This window comes from Papio anubis, chromosome 6 (assembly GCF_008728515.1).
Source record: "Papio anubis isolate 15944 chromosome 6, Panubis1.0, whole genome shotgun sequence".
In the NCBI taxonomy this organism is placed as follows: domain Eukaryota; kingdom Metazoa; phylum Chordata; class Mammalia; order Primates; family Cercopithecidae; genus Papio; species Papio anubis.
This window is the reverse complement of record NC_044981.1, coordinates 123276550-123297099: the sequence shown is the minus strand read 5'-3', so window position 1 is coordinate 123297099 and position 20550 is coordinate 123276550. Positions and strand designations below refer to the sequence as shown.

General features: G+C 41.3%; 1 long non-coding RNA gene across 2 annotated transcripts in view; it reads right to left on the bottom strand.

Annotated features, from left to right (window-relative positions):
- The window catches only part of LOC101021721, a 37686-nt gene extending 31667 nt beyond the window's left edge, over nt 1-6019 (bottom strand). The window contains exons 1-3 of one of the 2 annotated variants that reach the window (XR_646411.4): nt 5761-6019; nt 4119-4242; nt 1529-1639 (exon numbers count right to left, since the gene is read on the bottom strand). This is a non-coding gene — a long non-coding RNA (uncharacterized LOC101021721). Of the gene's footprint in view, nt 1-1528; nt 1640-4118; nt 4243-4518; nt 5199-5760 lie in introns of those variants that run through there. The other variant, XR_646412.4, reaches the window with a different exon arrangement.
- Nucleotides 6020-20550: the final 14531 nt, after the last annotated feature.

Below are 20550 nucleotides of genomic sequence, written 5' to 3'. Positions count from 1 at the left end.
TTCTTTTTTTTTTAACCTTGTCTTTGTGCAGATTACACATTAATGGTGAAGAATTTTTTTTCCCATTAAAAATAAAACTGCTTGAAATTCCACTTGTCAACTTTTCTCTTCATTTTAATCACCCTCTCCCCATTTCAATTCTTTGGAGTCAGGAATTCCATATGTATTTTATATTGTTACTGTTAGTTTTCTCTTATTTATTAAATTGTTTTCCACAATTATGCATCCTTTTACCAGGCTTTAGAGTACAAAGACATTTCAAAATAATGCAAATAACAAAATTTTAACCCATCAAATGGCAGTAAAAACACTTCAAAGAATTTCCCTTGGAGAAGTTTTTTGAAAACATAATCTTTCACCAGAAAACTCAGCAAGTGTATGTTAGGCCTGCTTTAACATCATTTTCTGTGATATCTTTTCTTCATTATGGTAAGAAAAATAACATATAGTAACTAAAACAAGGAAGACTGTTAGATGTATTGCAATTGTGATAAAACTCCAATGTTCAAATGCAGATTTCGTTTCATTTCTCTGTTTCTCTGTAGGGTTTACATTTCCCATCTGCCTGTGCAGTTCTGTGGCTTAGACATCTCTGGAAAGTTTGTATTTGTTCAGAAGAAAGTGGCTTTTATGGAGATGTCACTGGGAAATGTTACTTTTGATTGCTTGGACTACTTAGGATTTTATGTGTGTAAAGTGCCATATAATCCCATCAGTGGTTATTCCTCATAAACAATTTCATGACTTAGTTTATTATCACTACATCCATTTTGTAGAATGGTAATACTGAGGAATGGGTTACCAGAGAGTTGAAATTAGCACCTACAATCACAAAAGTGTCCCAGACAGTTGGTTAGTTTAAACTATAGACTGCAAAAGTGTTTCTTTGTGCCAAATATCTGATAAAAAGTGAAATCTCTGGGGTCTCAGCATCTCTGGGGTTGTCTGGGTATGTAAAGGAAAAATGAGATCTGAGTCAGTTACATAATGTCACTGAGAGAAAAAAAACCTCTTGAAGTGGGAAAAATGTGGGTCCCATTGGTTCAATGGTCCTCCCTGGCAAACAAAATCTGCCGGATCATTGCTCAACTTGAATTTGTTTTCGTAAACATGGCTATCTATTACAGTGCCATAAACAGCTGCCTTCTACATTCTTTTAATTTTACTTTAAATCCTGAAAATGTGTCAATCAAATTTTAATGGTCACCTTAAGATTATACTGCTGTGACCTCAGAGAACCAGACAGTTCTGTAGAGACCAGTTCTGTAGAAAGAACTGGGTAGCGGTATCTTGACAATCCTGCCCCACTTGTCTACAGCCATTAGTATTGGCTTTAGAGAGTGTATTCTAAAGTGAATAAGCTGGTAGGATCAGTGTGCATTGCTGTTCTCAGGGGAGTTTTTCATAGCCCTTCATCAAATGGTGCAGTACCAGAGGTTCTCAATGACAGCCGGACTCTTAACTTCAATAAGGACATAAGCAGCATGGGGCAGAGGACATAGAGAGGCAAAGGAGGGTTATGTCTTACTGCAGTGCTCTCGCTGCTCCCTAACAGGATGTAGGATCCTCAGTTCTTCCTCCCTGTCGACTTCTGGATTTTGGTCGTGTAAGACCCATTTCGGACTTCTGACCGCCAGAACTGTAAGATAATGAAGTCACCAAGTGTGTAGGAACTTGTAACAGCAGTAATAGGAAACTAACCCAGCCATGTTTTGCCTTCATGGGCTCTTTCCCCCAGTGAAAAAGTAAAAAATTGTATTTTATGATCATGTTGGTATAAAGATGAATATGGTATATATTAAAAAAGCTTTCTAGGCCGGGCGTGGTGGCTCACGCCTGAAATCTCAGTACTAGGAGGCTGAGGCAGGTGGATCACGAGGTCAGGAGTTCAAGATCAGCCTGGCCAAGGTGGTGAAACCCCATCTCTACTAAAAATACAAAAAAATTAGCCGGATGTGGTGGCTGGTGCCTGTAATCCCAGCTACTAGGGAGGCTGAGGCAGAGAACTGTTTGAACCTGGAAGGCGGAGCTTACAGTGAGCCGAGATTGCGCCACTGTACTCCAGCCTGGGTGACAGAGCAACGCTCCGTCTAGAAACAAATAAATAAATAAATAAATAAATCTTTCTTTGACCTAGAAGTTCCTTTTTTTCTTCAGATTTTAAAAGTAATTAAAACATTTTCATGGGCACCTAAAAGTATCATGGCCTCTGAGCACGACGTCAGGTGAGCCTCACGGATAGGTCTGCCCTGGGTAGGAGTCGCTCTGTCCAAATCTCCCCCACCGTTCACCGCTCTGGATCTAGCATAGCTGGGTGCATGCCAGCTGAGGGATTTCAGAGATACTGGCCTCTCATTCTGTTGTGTAGTTTCCTGATTTTTGAATGGGAGGGCACTATACATGGGTGGAGATATATATTTTGAGAAGGAAGAAGTTATTCAGAGTGTGTCTTCAGTTGCATGACATCAGGATTGCCCCGTTACTACACACACAGTAAACAGACAATACATTCTAATTGAGTGAAGAATTGTTACAAGATTTTTGTCTTTTAGTTCTGTTTCTTGGAAGATTTTGCAGTCAATATACCTTTGTTTACCTATCTTCAAATAAAAGATAGAATAGATTTTTTATTTGTTTATGTGTTTGTTTCAAAAGGAGCCTCATTCTGTTACCCAGGATGGAGTGCAGTGGCCTGATCTTGGCTCACTGCAATCTCTGCCTCCCAGGTTCTGCGACCTTGGCTCACTGCATCCTCCGTCTTTCAGGTTCAAGCAATTCTCCTGCCTCAGCCTCCCAAGTAGGAGTGGCAGGCACGTGCCACCATGACTAGCTATTTAATTTTTTTTTTTTTGTAGAGATGGGATCTCCCTGTGTTGTCCAGGCTGGTCTCAAACTCCTGGGTTCAAGCAATCCTCCCATCTCAACCTCCAAAGGTGCTGGGATTACAGGTGTGAGCCACTGCACCCAGCACTTAGAATAGAATTTTACTGGTTAAAATTTGGAGAGAGGCTGGGCGCAGTGGCTCACGCCTGTAATCTCAGCACTTTTGGGAGGCCGAGGCGGGTGAATCATGAGGTCAGGAGATCGAGACCATCCTGGCTAACATGGTGAAATCTCATCTCTACTAAAAATATAAAAAATTAGCCAGGCGTGGTGGTGGGCGCCTGTAGTCCCAGCTACTTGGGAGGCTGAGGCAGGAGAATGGCGTGAACCCGGGAGGCGGAACTTGCAGTGAGCCAAGATCTCGCCACTGCACTCCAGCCTGGGTGACACAGCAAGACTCTGCCTTAAAAAAAAAAAATTTGGAGACAGATGTGATAACAATGTCAATAATCCTTATGTTCAAATAGCATCCATAGTTGACAAAACACTTTCATGTGCATTATCTCTTTTGATAATCTGTAAAGTCACATAAGATATTAGGAGGAAAAATGCTTCATATTTATATAAAAATATTAATAGTAATGGTGGTTTTAATTTTAGATAAGTCATTTATAATTCTATGAAGAAAAATGCTATGAAAGACAATTATATATCTGACTTTTGTTACTCTATAATTTGGCCTGTGCTCTCATATGTAAGCAAAAATGCAAAACAACATTTGTACTTCTTAGTCATATATATGCTTTCCACACTTTCCCTCTGTGAAAAATGCTACATTTCAAGCTCATGACTACAAGCGTTAATGCTGTGAACTGGAAATTACAACATACCCCGTTGCATACTCCATTAACTGTTTCCACTTCTCCAACAATTAGATGCCAGAAAGGTTTGATTTTTAGCTAAAAAGCAAAGCTAGATTGAGGGAAGTTCAGAGACGTGATGAAGGAACCGGTGACCAGAGTGCCTTGCTGCTTATGGAGCCCACAAGAATAAAAATAGCCGCTTTTCGAAATTACGATTCTAATTCAGGATTTGTGGCGTTTACTCTAATTTGGTGCTGTTCTGGAAAAGGCTATGTCGAAAAGGATTTGTTTCTAGAGATTTTCAGGAAAGTAGCCAATTCAAACTGCTCAACCCTATGAGGTCATTCCTGGCTGGTAGCAAGAACTTTCTGTCATGTGGGTCTTGCTTGAGAGTGAAGAGTACCCGCATATCCACTGCTTCTGAATTCATACCTGTTGGGGCTTATACGCACACGCACACACCAGCATCTGGGTCTTCATACCCGTTCTTCACACTGATCGTGTGAACTGATTCACAAGCCTTCAAGTGTCCTAGTTAGACTAATTTAGTCCAGCTCTGAAAGAATAGATAGGTAAGATAGGCTGTCACATTCCATCAAGTTAATTTCTAATTTCACTATTGAGGTTTTAATGGGACGTCTGGCCTATTAAGGTCTTTTACTCTGTTCAAGAGCAACCAAACACTGCTGCTAATTCTATCATTAAGAAGAGCAAGCTGCTGTTGAGCGACCCTCCCCTCGGCTGCCCTTCCCTCTTGCGGCCTTCCTAGCCTGCCTATATGGTTAGGTGCCTTTTAAAAAGTTGCACTCATTCTAGTTACACCCTGCCACACCTCCAAGCCTGAGGATGCTTTCGTCTGAGTTCCCAGCAGTCTTAAAGCTTTGCCAACAGCAGACGGAGGTATCACGCTGAGCCCTGTGGAGAGAAAGCCTTGCACTGTGCAAGTGACCCATTTGGCACCAGAGAGGGGGAGGGGAAGAGTAATCCTGATGGGCTCCAGGGACTCCTCATCCATCTACTTCCCCTGGGATCCTCTCCTGGAGGGCTCTTGCAAACACAGTTGCCCCGCCATGGTGGAGGATCATCAATAGAAACCCATGAAACAAGGCCATGCCCCGTGGCACTCTGAGTCAGTTCCGTAGCGTGATTTACCAGCTCTCTGAAAAAAGAAATCTGCTAGGACCTGGGCTGGGACCGTAAGATGTAAAGGTGTCAAGTTGAAAAACCTAGGGTGGGCCCAAACCTCCACCTCCCCAACCCCCTTCCCACTCCTGGGAAAATCATTCCCATGTAAACATTTCTTTTTGCATTTAGTATATCTGTGCAAGAAAAACTACTTTATTACTCAACATAAATAACATTCACTTTGAACCTTAATTCTGAAAACCACGGAATTTTTAAAATGCTGTAAATAGCTGACATGGGTGTTCTTCCCTTGCTTTCAAAGGAATTGTTTTTGTAATTACCGAGCAGGGTGAAACTGAATTTTCCCTGCAGTAAACAGGAGAGTGTGTAATGAGATATCTCAACTAAAAACATGAATCGTATTCAAACTAATTAATAATAGAAAACTTTCAGGTCATTCTTAATACTTAAAAAAAAAAAACAACAACTTTTATTTTTTGAAGTTGTTAGGTCTCCATTCTAGTTCTGAGTACAAATAAATGCCTGACACATGGTCTAAGCCAAATTCCAAAATGTAGCAAAAACAGTGCCTGCATATTTGGCAGGAATTTAAACCAGTTCAGGTCAGTGTCTGTTTCTGTCCAAAGAAGAGTTTCTGCATTTACACTGAGCTAGGAAAATAACACAGGAAAACATGGGGAACAACACGGAATATTGTAAGCTCCAGTGCCCGGCTGGCCAAAGAATAATGTTTGGGGCAACTCTGAAATTACCGCCCAGGCTGCAGTTTGGGTTTGCATAGCGTTTTGGAGGACGGTGAGCAAGAGAGAAAGTACCGATTGCATTGTTGTGAGGAAACTGCCTTCCCCCTTCTAAGGCTCTCACCTTGCAAATCACCCCCTTTTAGCAAAAGCACATCTTACTTCTTAACTCTTCCCCTGCTACTAACCTTTTCAATCATCCCCCTTCATCATTGCAGAACGGCCTTTGGAACAAAGCAGCATTTTAAAGCCTTTCCCACTAAGTTTGCCCCTCCCCCCTTTTAAAGAGGCAGTGTGGGGGTAATTTTCTTTCTTTCTTCCTTTCTTTTTTTTTTTTTGTTTTTTAAATTTGTTTTTCTGCAGTCTACTCTTGTGAGGCTGTCATTGTTTGGGGGTTGATGGATATTTCTTCAGAGATACCATCATATCGCTTGTTATTGTAACACTTATTGGTGATAAAGTTCAGACTAAAAATTAAGCAGCTGCAATGTAGCAGCACAAATTAGTTTAATGTAAGCAGTCAGGAGCAGCTGGCTGGCTCAGGACTTGAATTTAGCTGTTGGGGGAAGGGTTCTGTGACGCTGACAGTGTTTTTTTCCTCTACATAAACATTTTTGGCTGTTGCAGCTTTTGTGCTGATCATGTGACAGTGTCCCTAGGCAGATAATTTATTTCTGTGGCTTTCATGAGCAATCATTAACCTTCAGACACCGAGTTTGCTTTTTGCTTTGTGGCATTTGTTATTATTATTATTTTATTATTATTATTATTTTTCGTATACTAACTAGTTTAATTCAGAAAGTGTCAGGAGAAAATTACAACCAATTTACAATAGACTGTAATGTATAATACTTATGTTTGTATTAAAGCAGACTTTGCTTATAAGACCATTCTCATAGCTTTGTGGGTGTTTGTGGATCAGGATAATTATTTTCAGTGTGTCTGTCGTTGGGATGCTCCTTTAGTATCCTCTTCTGATTGCCAGGCCTCTGCAAGCTGGCCTTGGAGAAACTCAATTTGGAGATCAACCTTTGGCAGTCTTCATCTACTCGCTAGGAGGCTGGAACCCCAAAGGGGTTAGAAATTGGGCTTCTGGAGACAGGCACTACTTGGGTCCCTTCTTCCTTCAACAACTGACACACCAGCCTTCAGTAAACAGTGTGGCCATTTGTAATGAATACTGGAGCTGGAATATATTGGGGTTGAAAAACAAAGGAAATCAGAAACAGTGTCCTGCATAAATCAGAAGGGGGTGGGGGACAGAAAAGTATCATTTCTGACGTCTACTAATCACACTGACCCTGTTTTCTGAATTTATCTGTTTTGTCCTTCTCAGATCTGTTTGTGTTGCTCAGCCATTTCTGCCAACCAGTAATTCAGGAGTGAAATGCACAGGGTCACTCTTTGGTGTCTATCATACATGATATCTTCAGACACTTTCAGAATGCCGATTATCTCGTGGGTATTGTGTGGGCCCTGTTAGATATTCATTTATTCATTCTCTCATGGTGCAGGGTTGGTAGGGGGAGCACTCGGGACTACTTGCACAGAGGGATTTGATAAAGTGTATTTATAAGCCCCAGTGTACTGTGTTTGGTGAAAAATAACAGAAAGACATAACTCCTTTTCTATTTTCTTCATTTAGAATATTCCAATGATGAGAGTTATTTCATAATTAATACATAGACTGCAGCATGAAAATTCCGTGTTTCCAAATGTTTGATTCAAAAGCTAAAAAAAGTAGGAGAAATTGATCATTGTCATTCTTTAAACGTTTTAAAGCACCCTCAACAGACTAGGTACTACGTACGCTGAAAGGGAAGAAGAGCTTGACCACTGAACAATAGAAACAGAAACGAGGATGCCTAAGTAGCCAGGTGATCTCTGACGAGTGAATGGATCCCCTAGATGTAATGAATGTGATAGGGCACAGAATGTTCTATGAATTGCATTGTTGCTGGGGTGGGGGCAGGAGAATGAGTAGGATATGGGAACTTCTTTGTCCTCACCCAAAAGAGACAGATTTCTTTTCCAAACATAGGGCGCTAGTGTTTGGGAATTTTCTGTACTTCTTCTTCCTGATGTTATTTTCTTGCTCACTGGATTCCAGCTCACACAACTGTCAACACTGCATTATGACTTTCGTGGCTGGTGGTAAGTGGTTCACTTACTTTGCTTTTGCCTTTGTGGGCCTCTTCCTCCATAAAAATATTGATAATCATATTTTACAACTGTACTGGTATCAGATCACATAATCCAGGCTAGATTCACTTTTACATATTCATTATTATTATATGGTTCTTTTTCTTATGATTTAAAATAAAATGAAAATCTTGTAAACCCCTAAAATTATTGTGGGCCCTGGGTACTGTGCTTCCTGTGCCTAAGGGAGAATTCAGCCCTAAGGGTGGGCAAAAACACACAACTGACCTTTGCTCAAGTTGAAGATACCCTGGGGGAACAAACCAAATAGGGGAGAGAAGTCACAGTCCCTTTTCCTCAGGTTAAAGCATTCACAGTTCATTCCAGACACTCCCAGATTCTACTTTCTATGGGGGGCCCTTCTTGGGGAGCTCACCCTTATCTGGCCCTCTTCCCCCAGTGGTGGAAGCCACTCTTAAGGGGGCCAGAAAATACAGCAGTCAGAGGTTTGGGGTTAATGGGAGGGTAGCTGGGAAGGCACTTTGGAGAAAGAAAAGTTTAGACCTTAAAGGAAGGATAAATTGTAGATAATGGAAAAAAGGGGGAGGGAGTTTCCATGTCAAAGCAAAGGTTGGGCAGAAGGCCAAATATTTTTCTGGTTTCAACCATAAGCTTTAAAATAGTCAACACCTGGCAGTTATAGAATAGCCCAGAAACCACTGTCCTCTTCGCTGAGTGGATAGTTACTAAATTATAATGACTTTAAGCAGGTGGAATGCTGGGGCCAAGGATGAGGTTCACCTAAGACACAGGAGAAAAAGTCAAAGTGATGTCTGTGGCAATTAGGCCATTCATTTGTTCACACATTTGATTTTTCACCATCCCTTATTGAATACCATTTTTCAAACAGTATAGGAAACTTCTCATGAGATCGAGCTTGAAAGGCCAGCCCTTGTTCTCAAGAAGCTCAGTCTAGTAGGGCAAAGGAGTAGGAAAATGTAAATAGTTACTCTTAAATATGACCAAGGCAATTAGAAAATTATGCACTGGGGCAGAAGTAGCACTGAGCAAGGAGCTCCTGCCTCTTTCTTGGGATCAGAGAAAGTTTCACTTTGGAGGTGTGGGTTGAGTTGTGTTTAGATAGATGAATAGGTTTTCCCCAACTTAAAAAGGTAAGAAAAGACATCCTAGGTAGGGAGATAAACATATGCAAAGAAGAGGTGAGAAGGCTGACAAATGCAGAGAACTCCAACAGTTTGTTATCACTGGACTTTTAAATTTTCCCCTGGGGAATTTGGAGTCGAGGTGTGGTCTCAGGCATGGTGAGATTGCAGAGGTAAGGTTTTAAGCAGAGAAAGTCAGTCAGTCCACAGGGGCAGAGGATGAACTGCAAGGTAAAATATGGAAGTAGGAAGACATGTTAGGAGCCCATTGTGATTAATTTCCATGCTAGATAATGAGGACCTTATTCAAGGTAGTGGGGATGAGGACAGAACGTGTTTATTTAGGCTGAGGACCGATTGGTTGTGTTTAGAAGGAGAAGGTTAAGATAACTCTCAGGTTTCTGGGACATTATGTAGCTTATGGATACTAATGGAAAATTAAGATGGGGTAAAGAGATGGTTACAGTTTGATTCTCATTATTTACTGTAGTTACTTCTATAAAGTTGTCAAAAACACTGAATTAAGAAACAGTAAACTACTGTTCCTAGGGGAAATACAGAGTTAGTTTCCTTTGAGCCTCTGGTCACAACATTTTCATCAACCGATGATACATAACCTTATTTTATGTGTTTCTGTTTAAAGACACCTTATTTAATATGTATTGTTGATTCATTAACATCAAAGTCACAGCTAAAAACACTGTAACTCATACCTACATGAAGCTAACCCAACACATGCATTTGCTCTACAAGGCACATCACACTCTTCATATGCTTAGGAATACTAGAGAATATTTCAGCACTATGCTTGGGTATAGTATTTAATTTAATTTAATTTATTTAATTAATTTATTATTTTTTTTGAGATAGAGTCTCTCTCTGTTGAACAGGCTGGAGTGCAGTGGCACAATCTCAGCTTACTGCAACCTCCGCCTCTCGGGTTCAAGTGACTCTCCTGCCTCAGCCTCCCGAATAGCTGGGATTACAGGCGTGCACCACCACACCCATTCATTTTTTGTATTTTTAGTAGAGACAGGGTTTCACTGTATTGGCCAGGCTGGTTTTGAGCTCCTGACCTCAAGTGATCAACCTGCCTCGGCCTCCCAAAGTGCTATGCTAGGATTACAGGTGTGAGCCACTATCATGCCTCGCCAAGGGGGTAACATTTTTTTTTTTTTTTCTGGACAACAGTCTTGTTCTTGTCGCCCAGGCTGGAGTGCAGTGGCACGATCTCGGCTCACTGCAACCTCCACCACCCAGGTTCAAGCAATTCTCCTGCCCCAGTCTCCCAAGTAGCTAGGATTACAGGCGCCCACCACCACACCAGCTAATTTTTGTACTTTTAGTAGAGACGGGGTTTCGCCATGTTGGCCAGGCTGGTCTCAAATTCCTGACTTCCGGTGATCTGCCCACCTCGGCCTCCCGAAGTGCTGGGATTATAGGCATGAACCACTGTGCCTGGCTGGGGGTAGCATTTTAAAAAGTGAAATCCCCAACAAAAAGCACAAAAATATGATGAATGTGGCACTACATAGACTGCAGAAAGGACACTTGTTAACTGTGTAAGAGCTGAAGGAAGAAAGTAGAGCACTGCCTTGTTTGACCCGGCTGGGAACATGTGTGACCAACACACAACCCAAAATTTTCACTGCTTTCTGAATGTCTGGAAGTGAGTGCGAAAACAGTGTGAGTTTTTATTTTCAGGTTTTCAAATAAATTTTAGGAAGCAGAAAAATTCACAAATGTGGGATCTGTGAATCATAAAGATTGACTGTAATCATTTGGAATTTGGAAATTCTGCTTTTGACGTGCCTCGAAGACATGCAGCTGCAATGTCTTAGAATGAAAGTGGCGAGAGATGTTGACCCAGAAAGTAGATCCTGACTTTGTGAGAGATCATGATGGAGTATGAGATTATTTACATAATGTAAACACAGAGTGTCAGGGTGGAGGGGGTTGAGGGGGGGCTGCTTCAATGCTGCGGCAAGATTGGCAGGGTGCGTGAGGTCTTAAAAGGATCTTTTGATCCTCAAGTGGTGAGTTTCTACCTGCGCTGCTTCCCTTCGCATCTTGCAGTAGAATCTAGTGTAAGCTGGGCTATGGCTGACATCCTTGTGAGGGGTCCAGGGAACTGGATTCAAAATTGCTACTGCAAAAGTCACTTTCCGAGCTATGCTTCGTGGAGAACAAAGACTTCTAGAAGAGGAGCATGGGTCAGAACTCAGTGGAGAGGAGAGCTCTGTGAAGTGTCCACGTCTCATGATCTGGGCTGCTGCCTTGGTAGGGAAAATGAGTGTATCAGCTGCTCTGTCCTGGATCTCTTGTACCCCCTTTACACTCACACCAACACAACTTCTTTGAGATATGTGACTTTAGAGAGCCATACTTTGGGGCCAGACGTTCTGCTGTGATGTTCTTTCTTCAGTTATAAGTTTCTGGTATTTCAAGCCAACCCCATCCTTTCTCTGCAAACCTCGTGGTCCTTTTGTCTGAGTCTATCTTTTCTCCACCATAATCTCATTCTGACAGATCCCTCTAACTAAGCTGAAACATTTAAGACAAAAAGATGAGTTAGATTTGGAACTCAACTGCTAAATACTCTTTCTTTCTTTCCTTTCCTCTGTGCTATGTGTTAGACACTGTGCTAGAATGTGTGTATGTAGTGACAAATGAACTAGGTGCAATCCCTGCACTCTTGCACCTTATAGTGTAGGACATACGACACAGTGAGAGGCAGGCTGAAGCCAGGACACCCCAGGGGTCAAGGCCCAGGTTGTGTCAGTATTTGCTGATGTAAGATTGCACAAGTCATTTTAGCTCTTAGAATCTCTTCTCTCATTTGTAAAACATTTGGATTTGGGTTCCTAGGTTCTTTTCTGCCCCTTTATGTTCAATGATTCTATAAAGTGAAATTCTCTCACATTGTGTTTCAGGGTGGTGGCAAATGTTATCTTTGAACTTGGTTGTTGTAAGCAAGACTCAGTCAAGATTGTCTAAGTTCCTGAAAGCTTTGAGCCACCAGCACTGCGTATGCGTACCCCTGCAGATTGGATTGTCAATGCTTACCATGCAACTGTTGAACCCTGAAGTATTTGGATTCTGTAGAGAAATTTACTGAATGGAAGGGAAGATGCCAGCCTTGGGAAAAGGATTTGATAATACCTTGCACAATTTAACACCAGCTGGAGAGTGGATCCACCATTCCCATTGTTATGCTCGGGTTTAACTGAATGACTCCATTTGAAAGCCACTGCTGTGCTGTTGTGAACAGTAGCAGGAGCTCATGTATTGTTCAGGGTCCCCAAGAACATCTTAGAGATATGAGGAGACCCTATTCGAAATACCGAAGTTGAGTTACTTTACCAGAGGCAAACACACAGCTGAAAACTTGTCTCAGGTGCAGTAATTTTTGCATCGCACTCCCTGCTTTCTCAGATGCAGATCTAGTGAAAGCATGAAATGAAGCATGAATCCTAATAATTTTTTTTTTTTTTTTAGAGGGAGTTTCGCTCTTGTTGCCCAGGCTGGAGTGCAGTGGCTTGATCTCAGCTCACTGCAACCTCTGCCTCCTGGGTTCAAGTGATTCTCCTGCCTCAGCCTCCCCAAGTAGCTGGGATTACAGTTGCCTGCCAGCACACCTAGCTGATTTTTATATTTTTGGTAGCGACAGGGTTTCACCATGTTAGCCAGGCTGGTCTTGAACACCTGACCTCATGATCCACCCACCTCGGCCTCCCAGAGTGCTGGGATTACAGGCATGAGCCACTGTGTCTGGCTTAAAAATTGTTTTTCAAGTAAGTATTAGGTAACAGCCCAGCAGAGGCTGGTGGTTCCTCTACTATACAATGTACACCTGTGGTTCAGATTTTCCCTCTCAGTAGAAGAAAGCTTAGAGAGATGTTATACGTGAAAGAACCTCACAACTGCAATGAATGACTCAAAAACTTACAGGAAGTGTTTTATTACACTTTATTGTGTAAATATATTCCTTCTGCAAAAGGTAATTTTAAGGAAAAAAATTATACTCATCACAAAAGATCCCTGTTTTGTTTGCTTTATGGCTAAAGAATGGTTCTATTTAAACTAATCATCTATTATAAGATATTGAGGTTGAACCCACAGAGTAGGGCATGGCTCTTGGGGTTGGCATTGCCCTTGATTGGCCATGTGACCTTAGGCATTAGAATAAATTTCTTTGGCACTTTCCCTGACTGCAATGTGCAGACAGCAGCAATTTCTATCCTTTTTTCTTACCCTGTATGTTGATTACTACATAGTAAAGTGGATGGAGTTCTTCAAGAGAAAGGCTTGCTTTGAGTACAGGCCCACTGGGTCATATGGATGGGATGCACCAGTATATTTAGAACTGTGATCAGAATTGAACTGAGTTACTAAAAAATGCAAGGCATTTAGACTCTTGGGAATACTTGATCATTACAAAATGTGACCAAAATTATAATGAAATTACTGCTTACGCTTTTCGGACTTCAGAAACTCTGGTCACCTCCGACAAAGAAGGGGCTCGAGTTCGTGGGCATTCTCTTCTGGCTGTTTTCTATAGTAAATTGTTTTACCTTTTTCCTTTCCAGACCTCTTGTTTCCTGCCTCTTGTTCTCTGCTTCCTCCATTTCTGCTTCTTGTTCTTCTTTTCTCAGTGTTCCTCTGCTACTCACACAAGTGTGGGAATCGGTATTTAAACTCAAACACTTGGGGTCTAAGGAGTCTGTGGGAGTCAAGTGACACAGTCTTTTGTTGGGACCCAGAGAAGGATTATATTACAACGTTCCAGTTCCCCAGGGAAAAGAGGAGTTTGCTATTTCAGCAGTTTAATTAAGAAAGAGCTGATACTGACGGTCATGTCTGAAGAGACAACAAACCAAACCTCCAAATGAACGTCTTCTAGAATGCCAAGCCATTGTAAAGAGCCTACTATCAAAGTTGCAACACTTAGGAAATGCTGAGATAGTGTGGTTTCCATTATTAGCATTATTTTTTAAAAAGGTATGGGATATCTATCATAAGGCCCATATGTACAACTGGGCCTCTTGAGATTCAGCAGATGAGAGCTGCTAAATTTAAAAAGTTTGACTGAAATGTAAACATGGAGTTTTAAGAGAACACACTTCCACTGAATTGAAAAAAACAGTGAGTTGTAAAAAATTAAATAAAATAATACTGAATCACTTGGATTTGCTTTTAAAGTGACATGAAATTTTTTTTGGCATATTAATTTAATTTTAGGTACAATTCAACTTATTTCCTTTCTAAAACATGTTTTAACGTTTATTTGGTCACATGCTGTCTGTCCCCTTCAAATGCCTCCCTCGTACTCTGTCCTTCTTCAAGGCCCTCCCAGGCTCTTTGACATTTGCAGGCAAAATAATCTCCCATCAGCCATCCTGTAGCTTTTGCTGAGGCTGTTATTGTAGCACTTACCACTGAGCACATCTCCAATTATATGCCACTTCCGCAGGAGGCCTCCTTTGAAGTTAATGGCCCCTTCTGGGGTTGTCTTACCTCTTTGTCCTAGCCCCTTTCCCAAGACTTGCTCCTCCTTCCTGTAATGGTCTGTCAACCTCCTCTTCTGGCTGAACCACAAGCCCCCTGGGGAGGGGGGGGCTAACACTGTCTTGCTCACCTGGTATTAACACCTACCATGATGGTTGATCCATAGTGGAATGCACATTTCACTGTCAAACCTAAAAGTGTGCTTTCTTATCATTGTTTTTGAAGTAAGCATTTTTTTTTTTTTTTTTTTTTTTTTTTCAGATGGAGTCTCATTCTGTCACCCAGGCTGGAGTACAGTGGCATCATCTTGGCTCACTGCAACCTCTGCCTCCTGGGTTCAAGTGATTCTCCTGCTTCAGCCTCCCATGTAGCTGGGATTACAGGTGCCCGCCACCACAACCAGCTAATTTTTGTATTTTTAGTAGAGACAGGTTTTCACAATGTTGGCCAGGCTGGTCTGAAACTCCTGACCTCAGGTGATTTGCCCACGTTGGCCTCCCAAAATGCTGGGATTACAGGCATAAGCCACTGTGCCTGGCCTGAAGTAAGCACATTTAAAAAAAACTTTTATTTTAAGTTTTCAATCAAATTTATCATAGGCCAGGTGCGGTGGCTCACGCCTGTAATCCCAGCACTTTGGGAGACCGAGGCAGGCAGATCACCTGAGGTTGGGTGTTCAAGACCAGCCTGACCAACACGGAGAAACACTATCTCTACTAAAAACACAAAAATTAGGCGGGCGTGGTGGCACATGCCTGTAATCCCAGCTACTTGGGAGGCTGAGGCCGGAGAATCGCTTGAACCTGGGAGGTGGAGGTTGTGGTGAGTGGAGATTGCGCCATGGTGCTCCAGCTTGGGCAACAAGAGTGAAACTTTGTCTCAAAAAAAAAAAAAAAAAAAAAAAAGAATTATCTCTGAATTATGTTGTTATAAATTGCAAATAGACCTATTCCTCCGCACATGGTAACATTGAAGATTCCTCTGTTTACGTCCACATGGTATTGCTTCTGCCTAGAATTCTGCATCAATCAGTTTTGTTGATTAACTCCCACGCATCCTTTGGATCTCAGCTTTAAGGTGGCTTCCTTTCCTAGCATCTCCCTCTCCTCCTGTTCACCAATTTTGAAACAATTTCCTCTAAACTCATCGCTCATCACACCTTTTATTTTTATTTCACGACACTTATCAAAAGTATAGATTTCTTTTCTTTTCTTTTTTTTTTTTTTTTGAGACAGAGTTTCACTCTTATTGCCCAGGCTGGAGTGCAATGGCACGATCTCGGCTCACCGCAACCTCCACTTCTGGGTTTCAAGCGATTCTCCTGTCTCAGCATCCCGAGTAGCTGGGATTACAGGCATACGCCACCACACCTGGCTAATTTTGTATTTTTAGTAGAGACGGGGTTTCTCCATGCTGGTCAGGCTCTCAAACTCCTGACCTCAAGTGATGTGCCCACCTCAGCTTCCCAAAGTCCTGGGAATACAGGCGTGAGCCACCGCGCCCAGCCAGATTTATTTTTTATGATTTGTTTTTTTCTACTAGACTGTAAGCTACCTGTAAATAGATAACTAATATATTTAGTTTAACATTGTATTGTTAGGACCTGGCACAATATCTGGCACAAACCAAGTGTGCAATAAATCTTTGTAAAATTATGATATATTTTGCTTTTCTACTGTATAAGAGATACTATACCTAGATAATTGTTAGCCCTTACCAGGAAGTTTGGTGTCTCTATTGCCTTCAGGATGAAATACATACATTGTATTAGTGATAAAGAGGAATACAAAAAGTGTAGCGATAGACTGTGGAAATATTTTCTTAACATAATGTGTGTGGTTTTTTTTCCTTTTTTTCAGACAGAGTCTTGCTCTTATTGAACAGTCTGGAGTGCAGTGGCATGATCTCAGGTCACTGCAACCTCTGCCTCCCAGGTTCAAGTGATTCTCCTGCCTCAGCCTCCCGAGTAGCTGGGATTATAGGCAACTGCCACCATGCCCAGCTACTTTTTGTATTTTTAGTAGAGATGGGGTTTCACCATGTTGGCTAGGCTGGTCTCGAACTCCTGACCTCGTGATCAGCCTGCCTCAGCCTCCCAAAGTGCTGGGATTACAGGCGTGAGCCACCGAGCCCGGCCAATAATATTTGTAAATATTAAACATTAAGGAAATTCATGATGCTAGAGAACTATATATTTATTCAATAATGCCATTAAATGAGTTTATACATTATTAATTACAGTATTATATAATTTTGAGGGATGATGTATATGGTGAGAGAAATAGACTATTAATTATTTCTAAATTTATTTTTAATTGACAAAAATTGCATATATTTATCATGTACAACCTGTTTTGAAATAGGTATACATTATAGAATGGCTAAATTTAATTAACATATGTATTACCTCATATGCTTATTTTTGTTGTGGTGAGAACACTTAACATCTACTGTCAACAATTTTTGAGAATACAATACATTGTTATTAACTACAGATAACCATGTTGTTTAATAGATCTTTTGAATTTCTTCCTCCTCTCTAGCTGAAATTTTGCATTCTTTGGGCAACAAATGTACAACCTTTTTGGTAGCTGGATACATATATCACACCCTTTGCAATATTAGGCCCAGAGTCCCCACGCTTTTTGGTTGCTGGATGTCTAGAGCTCAGGTTGAGGAAATTAAGACTTCAGGAATATTTCTAAGAGGAGAGAGAAGACTCAAAGGATAATTGAGAGGATTCAAGGATTTGTTGAGTTCTAGTGCTGGTGGCATTTACACATGCCCTTCAATTTTGTATTGTTTAAAAATTTTCATCTTCCTTTTCAAGACTACATGGATTAATTTTAAATACTCTTTAAATAACCAGCAGTTGCTCTGGCATGTGTTCATTGATGACCATATTTAGTTAAGAAGACACTGTTCTTCTGTATCTGCTTTCAGCTCTGATTGATGGTATGGAAATATGCACTTATTAAAGTACAACAAACCAAAGCATTATGTAATAGGTAGAAGCAAACACATAATCAGATAAATGCATAAATATTTACAGAGTTTAGCTGCATTTGGCATTAAAACAAATAAACAAAAAACCACATTGTCACCATTCTTTCAAAATTTTAGTCAGGCAGCCTTCAGGTAAAGCAAAGAGACCTTCTAGGCAGTGAAATTGATGTGAGAGCTAATACTTACCTTGGGCTAAAATATGCCAGCTAAGTGATTTATAGGTATTAATTCATATAGTGCTTATACTAACTGTAGTGGATGCTGTAGTGTGTCACACAGATGTTCCCCTATAGGCCCAATGCATTGCTCCCATTTCCTGAAGTGTTGTCTGCTGATAGCTCATAGCTAAATCCTTCCCTAGAAATTGCTCTTGGCAGGGAGGAGCTGCCTGTCCAAGGCGACATACTTTTCCATGCCTGTATCCAATCACTGGTCAATATCTCTTCAGGGCCATGCCAGCTTCGGAGCTGGAATTAGTGGGAACAGCTGAGGCTTGTGTTGCCACTGCCTCACTGTTCAACTTCTCTCTCTCTTCAGTCTTGCTTCTCTCACTGCCTTACCGGTGTTTGTCCTGAGAGCATACCCTCCACAAATTTAACATCTCTTGGAGTGCTATTATCAGGATTTATGAGAAAGTTGAGGTGCAGAGAGGTCAAGGAACTTGTTGCAGCTGGCTGAACTGGTAAGTTGCAGAGCTAGCACCTGAACCCAGAGTGCGTGACCTTAACTACCATCTTTTGGAGCACAAGGTTGTGGTGATATAGTAGATCAGCTGTGCCACGTCATGAGGCTATTCAAACTGGAGGTTGGAAGAGTTTTGACAGATCCATTGGGTAATTGGGGGCCTTCGTATTCAGGGGAAAGCATGGGTTTGGAAGTCGAACTGATGAGAATTCTAATTTGAGCTCTAGTCCTTCCTGGAAAAGTTGCTTATTTATTTTGTCTCAGTTTTCTCTATTATAAAATGACAATAACGACACCAAACTTATAGGGTGATAGTGAAGATTAAATATAACGTATGAAAAGCAATTTGTATAGCACCTAGCATGATTGCAGCAGGTAACCAGCTAATGCATGGTCATTGCTGTTGTTTTAGGGTAGGTTTTTTTTTTTTTTTTTTCCCGAGAGGGAGTCTGGCTCTGTTGCCCAGGCTGGAGTGCAGTGGCACGATCTCAGCTCACTGCAACCTCTGCCTCCTCTTCACTCCATTCTCCTGCCTCAGCCTCCCCATTAGCTGGAACTACAGGCGCCCGCCACCACGCCCGCCTAAGTTTTTTGTATTTTTGGTAGAGACAGGGTTTCACCGTGTTAGCCAAGATGGTCTCAATCTCCTGACCTAGTGATCTGCGCGCCTCGGCCTTCCAAAGTGTTGGGATTACAGGCGTGAGCCACCGTGCCCAGCCGTTTTAGGGTAGATTCTTAAGCCAGGGTGGAAATTCCTAGAGAAGATGGGAATAGAAGTCAAAATACTGAAAAGGGTATTTTAGAAAGGTAGAGATGGCTGCATGGTGTGTGATGGTGTATGATGGGATGGAAGAGCTGGATGCGGGTATGTTAAGTACCAATAATTAGAATTTTCTAGTAATATAAAGATGTGTAGCAAAGAAGGTCAAATGGCTGTGGAAACACAGAGGAAAATAGTAAACCTGGGTGATATCTTAAAGAATTGGCAAGATTCTGTGCATAGAGGGCAAGCAAAGAGGCAGTGAAAAGCAGCCAGGCAATTTGAAGAACAAAAGGCTGAGGAAAGTAATACCATTGAGGGAAAATATAGGGAAACCGAGGGAGGTGCAGTAGTTGCGGCCGTGGTGAAAAATTCCGATGTTGAGGTGAAGGTGAGTAATAGATGTGAAAAGGATTGAGAAGAATCTGAACAATGAAAAAGGATTTTTTTCTGCAAAGCCAATGGTTTTATTAATTTTGATCTTTAAAAGGCAGGATTTCTGGTTGTAGCTTTTCTGGCTAAAATTTTGAGGACAGAGAGACAACAGATGTGGCTGCTGCCTGTAACAGATGCCATCCTTGCATGAAAGGGAGATGAAGACATTGGAATGGGAAGGGCATCAGAGATTGGGTTTGCAAAGAAAAGGGTCAAGATAGATTCATGCATGGAGATCACGTGAGGGGCAGATTCTGTCTTTTCACAAACGAAATCCCTCTCTATGTGGGTCCTGTGGGAGGTATTCTTCCGCGAAACGTTCCAATTCCAAAACCGACTCAGTGATTTTGCTATATTTTCACTTTTGGGGGTTGTTTTAGAATGAAGTTTCAAGGCCATTGTGTCTCTTCTGTTCTTTTGCTTAAGAGCAACACGGTAGAATGCCTAGGCAGGCAACACCAAGGGGTTCAGAAGAACTATTTCTGTTTTTCCGCAGGGCTTAATAAGGAAGCAGCGTATTCTCCCTGAGGAAAATGACAGTTCATGAAGGCCAAATATATTTCTGTAAATTGTGAAGGATAATAATATTGTTCCAATTAAGCTCTTCATGCTCACAGTATAGAGGCCATCCTGACCTTATACAAATAGGACGGTAGGAAAAGAAAGAGGTGCTATTGCCAAAATGCTCTCACCTAGAAGATAAATGTTTCAAATAAGCAGTTGCCAAAAAACTCTAGAGAAGCTAGGAGCATCATTTTATTGTTTCAAACAGATGAATAGATGAATTTTTAAATTGAGAAACTATAGGGAGCTGGAATCAAGGAATTTGAAAGTATCAGCCATGCTGAGCCAAGTGGCCTCTCAGAGTCTAGGATTTCTTACGTTCCAATAACAAAGCTGAAATCCTTTAGGCAAACAGTCTTAGAAAAAAAATTTTTTATTATTGGCTCACTAGATGAATTTAACTTTGAGCTCCTAAAGTATATTTGTTTTACTGCGTATTGGTGGTGTTTTCTAGGAGGCTTTCCTATAATTCATTTGCACTAAAAATGGTCAAGGCCAAATTTTAATGAAGGTTCACCTTTTCTTTTCTCGCAGACTTTGAAGAACAAAAAACTGAGAAGTAGCCTTTCCTTAGTTCATCTGTGGGCAGTAATGTTGTCTATTATTGCACTTTTAAATATACAGTGAAAAAAATTATCTCTACAGTCAGTAAAATATACTACAGGTGGGAAGAAAGAAGAACTCACTCTGCTTAAAATTCAGTTAGATTGGCTGCA